We start from the raw sequence: 12,820 nt of genomic DNA on the forward strand, positions 1-12,820 counted from the left end.
AAACAGATACAAAGATTAATTTGATGTGAGCGACAATGAATATAACGGGCGGCAATCATTCTTTATCAAATTAAGTTCATGCAACAAGCCTTTTTATGGCACAACAGTAGCCCCACAAGATTGCAACTCCTTGAATTTATCACGACTGATACAGGGCAGTCTTCGAAGACTATCAATAAACCATCTCCTATCCGAAAAAATCGCTAGTAACAGATTTTCAAACGAGTATGTTAGCTGATTATAGGAAAATAAATGGTTTAGCGATTAGTGGGGCGGATAATTCATGGCCAGCTGATGATGCGATCAAAGTAAAAAGTTGGTGTTTTGATGAAAGATGATTGTTTTTGATACGGTCTTGTAGTTAATGATGTGTGCATTGTGGAATTAATATCATTTTCGTTTGGATATTATTTTGGACATTCTGGCTATACGTTAGGGATGGTATTCAGAATTGGAGGTTGCAAGAAATCTGTGCATAAATAGGAAGCTATTATGGCTATCTCGATTGTACCCTTTTATCCCATGTATATAGTGATTAAATTGGCATGTAAAAATAAGTTTAACTTTGCTTTGAACCTTGAATCTAGTTGGTGGTTAGATGTATATTTAGTGCTGGCACTGTACGCAGTTAACAGTATTAACTAAAGGCTACTAATATAGTAAAGATGGCAACCATAAACGATTTTGACTTTATTCTGTCGTATAACAAGAAAGTATTTCTCCTTCCAAAGAATCTTATAAGTAATACATCGCCTCTTCACGTTATACAACTGTGGACTGGAGCTTTCAGTGAGCTTATGTGGAAGGGCTTATTGTGCCGTTTTTAATTAAGAGTATGAGCGTCTGTGTGTTAGTTCGCAAACCAGGTGTATTGGGCCAGCCATTGACCAGGTCGTAGCGTGATGTCTAATTGCACGGATACACCCGCTGCCCTCAGCTGTAGGTGCATCACGTAACAGCTAACAGATCGCATACTCCGGCTGCTAGCGACGCAAGCATATTAGACCACCTAGTGGGGAGGATTGAGGGCTTTACAGTTCTGGCATTTTATAGAGAAGCTTTGAATGGAGTGAAAGGGGATGGGTGAGAGACAGGGGGGGGGGGGGGGGGGAGCCAAAAGAAAGAGGCATCAAAATATTTTCTGAGGAAAATGAAGTAATGACAAAATACCCACCCGGAGCGTGCCGAGCGGAGGGGGTTTCTGGGAAGGACTGCCTTGGCAAGGGTAAGGCTAATGTGTCAAAAGAAAGTCTGTAGGCATACTGAGCGCTGTCATGTCTAGGAGTGTGGGACATTCAAAGGAAGGAGGAAAAGGTCCAAAAAGCAGTATTGAACGTCTTAATTACTTTCTGCTTCAGTGCCAGAAAACATACCCCTGAAAAGGTTCAATTATAAGATATCAAGGCAAATCAGCTGCCCTTATGGTGGCTGCTTGCTCATCTCTCAATGGAGCTGGGTTAAGCAATTATCGTTTGATACTGTCTACTTATTCTCAAAGGAGACCTGGAGAGGCATCGATGTAATACACGGCTTCAAACTGAGATACATTTTGTGTCCTTAGTCCTGAAAGTGAGTGGTCAGGCAACTAATGCTTAAAAGGGAAAGGGGGGGGGGGGGGGGGTATAGGAGAGAGGATGATAATTTATCCATGACGGAACAACACTTTTATCCACGGTTTCTGAAAAACTGATGGCTGGCCCATGTCAACCAAGTCAATCAAGTGGCATCTAAAATGAAATAGAACGTAGAGTCACACAATTTTTCTCGAGCCTGAAAGAAAATCTGATTGAAAGCAGATAAGAAAATCAGTAGGTTCCACTGAATCCCTGAAGGGTTAGAATAAAATATTTAACTCACTAAGCCCACACAGAACATAACACCTGAAAACATCTGCCAAGGTAGAGGGAGTTAGCGACCCAGAAGACTTACCACTGCCGACTAGGAAAAAGCTATCACAATTCCAGATTCTGACAACGCCTAAGTTAAAAAGGCATATTTTGTCATAAATAAAACATAGGAGTGCAGCATTTCGGATAACTCCCCCAACGAACGGTCCCAAGAGAGAGATGGGATGCTGTTTGTGAACTCATGCTTTGCACAGTAAAGGGGGCTATAGCACTGCGTCACCACGACTCAAAACTACATTCCCAAATCCAGCCCTATTCAGCAAGGACTAGTCCTCTTTAAAAATTCATTAATTTACAGCAAAAATAGATTAAAGCGCCCAACTGCACCAACCTAAAAAGTTTGGCTTGTGAATAGCATTAATAATGGAAGCGAGCATCCAAAACCTAGAGGCTCTGGCTCGGAGGCATGGCTTAGGTTTTGTTGCGCTTTATAATGGAGAGTAATTTACATTTTTTAGAAGTATTACAGCTTTTTGATGCTTGTTTATAATTACATTGTTTTACATGCAAATTGGCTAACAATTGTTACTCATTAAAACACAACCAGTAGACTGCAACAACAATCTCAGCTTGTGTAAGACACAGGATTTACATCAGGTTCACAATAGAAGCTTTGCACTGAACTCTTGTCGCTGGCAGCGCCACTCCTGAGTTCAATCCAAATGACAGACCTTTAAAAGTGATCATACCCTATCTTATCTTTTACATCTTTCTCTTTCAAATCATACCAATGCCTTACTAACAGAATCAAAGAGGATTTTGACTAGATAAAAGGATTTGCTGCATTTGAATTCAAATTATGTGTACTTTCCTGGGGACAAGACAAAAATCAGAATGACTGGGAGCACTCAGAAAACTTAAAGGTACTTAAAAGGAGAGTAACTCTGCTCTAAGGTGTTGTCAAATTTCTCGTCTTCCCAGCTTGATGATATAGAAGTGTGCTATGGTACAGTATACAAGCATATCGACATCTAAGAAACAGCTGATTTCATATTGTGTTATCATTGCAGCATGGTAATTACTTCTAATAATACATCTCTTTGTCCAAATGATGATTTAAACAGCTGATAACTGAAATGACCTGAGGTAAATAAAATGACCAGTTGACCTTGTAACACTGTAGTGGCCTGATGATTACAGAGGCAGATTAGAAGGCTTATAGCCGAAGCAAATGAGACCTCTTCTTCACCTCTTTCGAAAGCTACTGCCAAGCTATCTTTGAGCAAGGCAGTTCACCCACAGCTGCTCTGGCTGTAAAGACAAAGAGATAAAGAGTAGGCGACGGCTCCCAGGCATCACTCCGTACAACTGAACTGAGAGTGGGCATTTATGTTCGTTAAAAGCAAATTCTTACTTTTTACGTTGTCCATAAGTAAACAGATCTTTCCAAGGTTAATTACAGATTCCGTACAATGAGAGCAGTATGAAAAGGTGAGACTGCAACCTGTCTGTTTACAAGGGTCAACACTGTGGCTAAGACGGACAAACACTTTCCAAACAGCACAGCAAAGAGACTGGTTTATACTTCTTAGCTGTAAAAAGAACTTATGGAGGATTCATGCTAATGTTAATCATGCTGGGTTTGTCAATAAAACGAGCTTTATGAGGACACAGACACAAGGATGGCTGGAATTGTGGTTTGATTGTATAACACATATCTCCATTTTTTCTTTCAATGTGTGCAAGTATGTTTTGTTTACAAAAGGTAGCTGCTTAACAAAACACATTTCTGTCATAATTTGGCAAATGTTTAGTATCTTATCTCCATCATGTTTTAATTGGGTGGCAAATCATTCTTGGCAGACACTGAGAAGAAAGACTGGCTGCCCGACATTACTCATGAAGTGACACAAAAATAATTATTACAAGCAATACAATTGTATACGCAGAGAGACAACATAAACTCTTTACAGCCATGACTGATTTATATACTGGTGGAACAGAGCTAAATATTTACTTTTATTTTGTTAGTTAATAATTTTTACCCTGAGAAGATTTTTGCAGCCATTACCTTGTGTAAAAAAGTGATTTTATACATATTAGGTCCATCATTAGCTAAGGCATATATACTTTGTAATGATAAAGTTTTGTAGCATTCTTGCGTTGCTTGAAACATTATAAAAGAAAAGTGCTCACAGTGCTGCTTTGCATTGATGAGATGCAGATGTCCAGATGTGCAGTGACCAACCTGGAGATAATACATTGTGTGTGTGTGTGTGTGTGTTATATTGTCCTGCAGAGAGAGAAATAAATGCTATATATCAGGCCTCTGACTCTTTTTCATCTATGCCCACCTAACATGAGTTACACTGGTGTTGTGACCCTTTGGATCTTCAGATCAGCTTGATACATGTATGCTGGATCCAGGAGCTCCAGACACTGGCACTGCCAAATATTCAGTTCAGGACTGGATTGACATAAAGCTCAACTCATAAAGCAACAGGTACCTGGACATGAACAAGCAGAAGAGATTGTGAGTCATTTATGCGCTGTTGACTGTTGGCTGAGCACCTTGTGGTCAACACTAGAATCAAAGATATGTCAAGTACTTCTGGCCAAAATGCCTTCTGGTTATCCAGTGGTTGCAAAAAGGGAGAGACCAGGAAACCAAGGCAAAGCAGTTCCAGACAATATTTGTTGTCCCTATTTTGCTAAGACAATGCCGGATATCAGCCTCAGCTCAACAACACAGAGGTTACTCTGGTAAAACCTGGACAGAGATTAAAGAGACTCGGTATGCCACTGTCAGCGAGAGGGTCAGAGAGTTCCAATGAACAGCATTACGTCAACTAGATCAACATCTTGGTGATAACACACTACTTTATGAAGATAGCTCAGGTATTTACCTGTAAAGACCAGTCAGCTACACAGGTGGTGAGGGACCAGTACTTATGTGTCATTGGATTCCCAGAAGGGACCCACAGTGAATAAGGAGCTAACTTTCAGAGTCAGCTAACAGGTGAGCTCCTCATGGTCTCAAGCATCAATAAATCAAACACAACCCGCTACCATCCAATGGGAAACCGGAATGTGGAACCTGTCCCTGTCTCACAGTTACAGGTGAGAAAGGGACAGGGCCCCTTGACTTATCCGGAGCCTGTGGAGAACCACAGCACGGATTACACAGTTGTCTGTACCAAGCGCATGTTACTGACATGACAAGGATGACCTCTGCACCTCAGCACATGTGAGTCGTCCCTAAAGACCAGATGACAGATCCGTCTCTGACCTGTGACACTAGACCTGTGACTGACATCGATACTGCTGCAGATGTTCCTGTACACGTGAGACAGGCCGGCCGTGCCCTCGACACTACGACACACACAGACAGACAACACACAGCACTCTGGACACTGTTGATCAGACCTCACCCACACACTGTGGCCATGGCAATACATAAACACAGGTCAGATTTGGTGGCCTATAAATAGGCTCATACAAACCGTGTCGAGGTAGGATGTTGTTCATGATGAAGTACAGTTTTAAAGCTGTTTGCAAGCCAGTGTTTTGCTAATTAAATCCTAAGTCAGACAACCTACCCCTTTATGGGTCCAGTAGTGTTATGCAAAGGTGACATTTTCTTCTTTCATAGATCTGCACTACACTGTGTTGGGGTCTTGTGGGTTGTCCAAGACACCCTATTGTCAGTAGCTTGTTTGGGAGATAAGCGATGCTCTCACACCACTTTCTCTCTATGGGATGCTCTTGGGGTTGTTTTTTATTTTATTTTACTGACCCTTTGTAATTTGTGTTTCCTCATGTGCATACTGTGTAGTCGGAGCTTAAATTCAATAACATTTAATGGGGGTGGCTATAACGGAGTTTAAAATGTGCTTTATTTATGAGTATTTATTGCTCATTTTATTTTGTAATTTTTAAATTTATTTATTATTTAATCATTTTGTGACTTTCATCTCGTTGAGGAGCCTGAGATATTTTTATTTACCTGCAGTAATTCAGTGACTGCACATCTCCCTTAATGTACCTGCCAAGTTTTCATAGCCCCCCTCGCAGGGCTGATTTGCATTGATGAGGGTAAGTTGTCTGGTGAAACGCTTCTGGTGCTACTTTACTGTTTCCTGTGATAAACAAATCATTCAAATTGTAATCTTTAATGCATATTGTTTACTGTCAATATGATTTACATTACTCTATTTTAATGTTATTTTGACCACTAACAGGCGCTTCCGTTTCAAGTTCGCCAGACGCTATTTGTAGCATTCCTTGCCACTTTATACCCTGTGGAGATTGCTGCAGCCATTTCCTTATGTAAATTCTGTTAAAAAGCTCTCAGCTAATACTTTTGAAACATAGGGAACATAATGTACAACCACTGGCTTAGTGCTGGCACAGTTGTGTAGTACTGCTGTGTTGTTATTGTTATAATAATAAAGAAAAGCGCTCACAGTGCTGCTTTGTGTCGATGAGGGTCCAGATGTGCGGTGACTAACCTGGAGACAATATACGTGCAGTCAATGAGCAAGGAATAAATAGTGGAACTCTGTCCTCTGAGTCTCTCTCATCTATGCCCAACTAACATCCGTTACACTGGCATATGGAGTTCATCTTTATCAAAGAAGCTGAAATGCATGTAGCGTATCCACAAATAGCCCTTAATTCAACTTTCAAAAAGTCATTACTACACTCGTTTCTTAGCATTGCATTTGCTGACATTGACGATAATTACGACGACCTTTCCGATGATAAAACACAAATCAGTAAAACATTATGAGGGTTCCTTCTCTTCACGTTTCATGCGATTCTGCATAACGTTTTAATGAGGCATTTAGGGGTCTATGAGTGATCTACTGAGAAAGTCTACAATGGCAATCAGCAGTGAGTGTGGCAGCTGTTCAGCAATTAAAAAGCCAAATTACCCTCAATCAACACCATTTACAAGCGCAAGTAAATCTCAGAGCAAATAATGATGAGAGAAATCTGTTCAGACAGCTCTCATCTTGATAGGAATTAGAGGCGCATCCAAATCAGGAGCAGGGTACTCTCTCAAATGCTTTCTCAGTCTGTCGCCCTAAAACACACACACACACACACACATACCTCCGCAGGATGATGAAAGATAATGACTCCTACTACGGTATAAGATGGTCACCGTTCAGGGTAAGGTTATGGTGTCTTTATGGAAAGAGACTACACTGGTCCATTTGAGGCAGCCTATGGAATAAAAATCCGTAGTGGGTGAGTGGATAACCACTCTATCAACAAACTCAGTTCACTGGAAAACTGCAAATAAAAGTGACCTGTATGCACTGCTGGACAAATAGGCACTCAACTGCAGTTATGGCAAGTTACAGTGTCTTCTGTCTGCATTAGTTAACTGTTCCGTCAATTATATCAACATCATGTTAACACCAGTTAGTATGGCGTGAATCTGACTTGGTAAGTGAAACCCTAATTCTAGATATAAATCCTTTATAAGTGGTCCTAAACCAAACACAGGGACATTACACATCCTTTTAAAAAGTGTGCTAAATGATAACCGTGACATGATGCATGCAGGCATAGTTACATGCATGAAAACACACTGTACATCCGTATATCCATCCATACACAGTAATACAGTAATGTACACATACACAAGTAAACAAAAATACATCAGTCATGAACACCAATGAACACATGCCAAAGTGTTAATGACACCTTGGCACGTATTTAAACGCCTATATATAAACCTATAGAGAATATGTAATAGGCCTACTGGGAGACAAAGTTAGTTAAATCTTATGAAATCCTTAAAGCTAATTATTTAAAGTGACCTGACTTGTTTCCTTTCTGTTACGACTTTTGCTCACAACAATCACCAACTACAATGTGATTTAAACTTGGTAGTCGGTTCCCCCACTTTTAAGAATAATGTGCCTCTCCATAGCAGTACGTTGCTACCGACTGTGACACATGAATGTGGAACTCGGTCCCCTCTGAGCTCGGACTGCTGCTCGGTCCACTGTTATCACTTGAAAAGTGTTTTCAGCTGTGCATGGCACCGTCTCCTGCATATGTGCGCATCCACCACGATTCACCACTTAGATCAGTGTTTGTAATAAACGCCACTTTCTTCCCAGGCTGTTACCCAACAACCCCGCTGTGTGAACGGTGCCATGAGACTATTATTGCAAAACTTAACATAAGTTGACTTTTATCTGACTGGCATTTGGCGTAAAGACGGACGCTACAGCGTCTGCATGCGTGCATATTGTGACAGGCGGCGAACTTAATGTCATACCCTGCCATTAAGTGAAAACCTGCCTCTCAGTAACACTCCTTTCATTTCAAAAGCACTGTTTCTCACTATCTTGGCGACTGACATTCAAAAATTCTTCTGCACAGACTACTCACCGTCGTAGGTGAATATGAACCGGTTCAGTTTTTTTTGGTACTCTGCTCCAGACGCCTATTCTCTGCACTTGAAAATTCCCCTCGAAGACAAAAGCTCCGGCGGTGCCTCGGCGCTGTCAGTCCGGCTGCATGCACGGTGCTCTGCAGGCGTCAAACTGACCGCTGCTGTGGTCATTCGACAGTCATGACAGGCGGACTCGACCCGCTATTCGCGTTTGCGCTCAGCAGCACGAAGATCCCGGGTCCCTGTGCTCCGCTCGGCTGCTACACCACCGGAACTACTTCCAACGCCAGCCGGAGCACGTTGAAGATAAATTCATGCACCACAATAGGAAAAATGAAATCACATCCATTCAACTAGTTCCCAATTTCAATATTAATGAGATTCTACAAGGACATCGCATGGGCTGTAATTTGGCTGTGTTTAGTATGAAGTATGAAGTTATAATAATAATAATAATAATAATAATAATAATAATATGACACATTCATATGATGTTAGGTTGATGTATTTGTTATATATATAATCATCATCATGTATTAGACTGGATGGATGATTATCATTATGACAAAATATTAAAACATGGCAGTGATTTTTACTAGTTTCCTGAAGGGGTGAAACTAGAAAACAGTCTGTGATATCCAGATACCTAAAACACAGAATTATGGTAGGAGTTCAATAGTGATATTTACATACTGCTCAAAGTGCAACAAAACATTTGCTGAAAATTAGTGGCATTTAAACAGAACAGTGGTATTACAACTCAACAAATCTGGGGCCTGTGGTCTGAGTCTGTTATAGTCGAGGTGTTCCTCAGTTAGGCTGAATGACTGTAATTTGTAGATTAAATGGAGGGAGAGGCTTGATGTGAAGCACAGCGCACCCACCTGGACAGGTGATCAGTCAGAGCAGCTTGTTGAAGCAGAAGATTTCCAGCCACAGTGCAGTGATTCGTTTGGTATTTTTTACCTCGTAAGCTGACACAGTCTCAAGGATGCGTATTTCAGTGTTTAGTCTCGCATTAGATTACTGTTGCTGCAGTGCTGGCTCTGTTGGTGTTTCAGGTATTTGGGTTGAACACAGTTTCTCTTCACTTTAAAACCCTTAAGACATGTAAAAGATGAGCGGGAGTTGTGTTCGGCTAATCCTGCATCCACAACACACAAACAACTGTTCCCCCAGATACACATATACAACCAATGCAGTGTTATGTTAATTGGTTTTATGTTTTGTCTGTAAATATTGGTTCTAAATACACATTTTGAGTCACATTTGTATCTTAAAGTAACACACAGGCTTTCCCCTCAGCACCGAATATGCTAGGTTTACCTTAAACCCCCACCACTTCACTTGGATTTTTGACCTTCAGTGTACAAAAGGATGTAAGCAGAGTTTGACTAGAACTGCTGAAGAGGAAAAGTTTCTCTGTGCTCACTTTAAATCACTTTAAGTTTATAACAAGCATGATTTAATGACATCACAACTAATTTGAAAACCGCCAATTGTGGTCCAGGATGAAATTTATACTAATGTGATACAGAAACTTGAAACCTCCAATGCACATACAGAGAACTTGGTATTTAGTGAAGTACCAGACATCTTGTAAAACTTTTATTTAAATATATATTAAATATTAAATATTTGTATGTCAGTCATTTTTTTAATGAGGGAGAAGGAGTAAATGTAATTTAAATATTTTTTAACAAGGTAATTGAACTTCTTTATTTGGGGGGGGGGATCATATCAGACACAAATTAATTAGCCTATTATTCCAAGAGGAGTATTTGTCTGGAAGGATCTTTAAGCTGGCTGCAAACACCATCGTTCAGCTGTTAAATCAACTATAAGCAGGCCGACATTTTTGATCGGTTTTCTTAGAATTTCTTCCCCAATCCTTTAACAACACTAAATTAGGTCAGACTTGGAACAAATCGTGTGTTTCTGTCTGTGAGTTGATCACATGGATCCATCCCCACTTTACCAGTGTTCGGTTTAGAAACAACTCAGTGCTGCACTCGTCTGGACGGTGGAGGTGAATGCAAGGGTTACTGAAATATTTATCACAGAGTTAGAGGATTGTCAAAGCGGCGATATGCAGTGCTGGAATTTAAAGTTTTACATGAATTACATTCTTGAAATGAAAGATTTTTACAATTCAATGCTGAAAAACTGCTATAACAACAGCACAGGATCAATGCTGAACACTTCTGAAATGATAAATAATCATTTGATCTTGTTAATAACAATGTGGTGTGTGTGTGTGTGTGTTTAATTTTCTTTTAAAGTTTCAAACATTATGATTAAGAAGTAAAAAGAAGAGCAACTGTAATCTTTGAATTTCCTCTGGATCAATTGTTGTAATCTGTGAGTCCACCACCAGAGGACTCTCTAACCTCAGACAATGTGTTGCCATAGTTCTAACAACCTAATGAAGCCTAAAGCTATTTCCATGTGCACTTATCTGTGTTTTGCATTCATTCAAATGTACTTAAACCCTGGAAACGACAGCCACATGAAAAACACTGTTGGTCTACAAGTCATTAAATAGCTCCTCATACGTCTCATCCTTGCTAAATGCGACCCTGGAGCCTAAATAACCTCACAGCCAACAACAATGAAATGTTTGTTCACCTCGTGATGACAAAAAGTGAACAGCTATTAGTTCAATCTTCTGTGCTGATTGTCTATGCAAACACTGCTGGGCTTTTATACAGCAGGCCTAAATGAAGTCAAGGCTTTATGATGCCACTTCTACTTCATTTTCACACTACATCTCAAAAGGAAAACCATTACTTTAACAGTCCTGCAGGGAGCCATGTCTGTGTCAAGTATTTTCCAGTGCTTGTAAAAACATAGATCCCAACAGTGTAACAAGGGTTACAGCAGCCTCCCAGTAAAACATGTGTGGTTTGTGTGTATGCAGTGGACATGACAAATAAGAAGGGAGATTTTTTTGGTGTTGCAGCAGAAAACGTCTGTGTGTTGTTGACTGTGCGACGTTCATGAAGAGGAATGTGTCTACTTCGGCGCCTTCCCCCCTACTCTGTGATGATTGGGCAGCACGACTGGCTCTGCCCGGTTTGATCCTGTTGGCTCGCCGACGTTGCAGTGTGCTGAGCTCACAGCTCAGAGGATGCTAAAGGAGGCAGACAAAAACATAATAACCAGCTATGCAGCTTCTTAAGGCAAACATTGAGGTTTTTCCATTTTCATCTCTAGGTGTGAGGCTATGTCCATGTCTTGTGTAGCGTTAAGTACAGTATGAGTAATATCTCGAGGGGGTGTGATTGGGAGAATCATAACAAAATGGTGAAACCGCCCAGTAACCTGTTACTTCTACACGTGTAGCCTGTGTTTGACCGACGCAGTCTTTTACCCTTTTAAAATGATGTTAATAAGAGATACGAATCATTTATTGTTGAGTCAGGTAACTTTATAATTTTTTCTCATTGATGTGGGCTCCACCTCTCGCGAGAACCCGCCTAGCTCGCACAGAGAAGTTACGCATGCGCTGTGGCACCCGCTGAGTTAAATGCAATGTATTGTTTTATCAAAACTCGTATTTACATCCATGAATTCAACACAGAAACAACGTGGAAATAGTGTAGTTTGGTAGGTTTGCTTGACTAATTAGCTTTTATGTAAGCTCTGTAACATTGTTGTTGATTAGAAGTTCAGTGATTTAAAGCCTCGAAGACCTTTAACGAGGTTCATTAGCTGAGGTTTGACACCCAGGAGTCTACTGAAACGTCTCAAAGTGACGCAGAAATAGGTTATAAATCTGGCTTAGTTTTTCCCGGGAAAAGCGTGCTCAAATTCTTGGAACTCCAATTCCCATAAAGCCTTAGGGGCTATAAACAGGAAATACAATATTGTCATAAAGTTAGCGAGTAAGCGGTCTTCTTTTAGCCTAGAATTATTTACACTTCAAAGTAGCACCATTGGAATAATGCCGAATTAGCTATTAGTCGTTCCTGTATGCATTTTACCCATTTTTGTACAGATATCTGTCACTGAATTACTTTTACACTGAAACAAACTTAAAAACATGATGTTTCTTAGGCAAGTTCGGGAGTTACAAGGAGCGTCATTCTAGTCCAAGTCCCACTGAATCTAAAAATATATGTAACAGGATTGACTGTGTTAATAGCACCACCAATTATATTAGCACACACACAGAGGAAGAGAACAAGAGAAGTGGGTCACTGCATAATTTCGCACCATTATCACATGAAGTGTTTCTCCCTCTGCTCAGCTCGACGGCCTCTGGGTGGCACTACTTTACAGTAGCCATTGTCTAAATATAAAGTTATTTATTAATAATAATAGTAATAAAAGCCTCAAACTTTAGAGCTGGACACAGAAGGGACGAGAGGAAAATGATGGGTCGTGTCTTTGGTTTAGTGATGGTGACCTTGTTTCCTCTCCTGCCACTCCAGCATGGAGACAGCATTGTCGGTATCCCAAACCTGGTCGCACCGTCTGGTCTGAACCGGTTCGGGAAAAGTGCGCGGTCTCGTGCGCAGTGCTGCAGACACCGCGCACTGACTCACGCAGC

At 40.7% G+C, this 12,820-nt stretch overlaps 1 protein-coding gene and 1 long non-coding RNA gene across 2 annotated transcripts in view; both read right to left on the reverse strand.

Moving 5' to 3' along the window:
- Positions 1–8,521, reverse strand: part of LOC118324473 (forkhead box protein J3-like) — a gene marked incomplete in the record, with an annotated part of 47,336 nt that extends 38,815 nt beyond the window's left edge. Inside the window, 1 exon segment of the mRNA XM_035656834.1 lies at positions 8,262–8,521.
- A 1,394-nt stretch (positions 8,522–9,915) lies between these two features.
- LOC118324603 lies at positions 9,916–12,781 on the reverse strand. The gene is made up of 3 exons (XR_004796567.1): positions 12,677–12,781; positions 12,484–12,559; positions 9,916–11,398 (listed from the first exon to the last, which is right to left on the reverse strand). It is a non-coding gene; the product is annotated as an uncharacterized LOC118324603 (long non-coding RNA).
- Between the last annotated feature and the right edge of the window lie 39 nt (positions 12,782–12,820).

This window comes from Morone saxatilis, unplaced genomic scaffold, assembly GCF_004916995.1.
Source record: "Morone saxatilis isolate NCDOM2014 unplaced genomic scaffold, NCSU_SB_2.0 Contig15, whole genome shotgun sequence".
Lineage (NCBI taxonomy): Eukaryota > Metazoa > Chordata > Actinopteri > Moronidae > Morone > Morone saxatilis.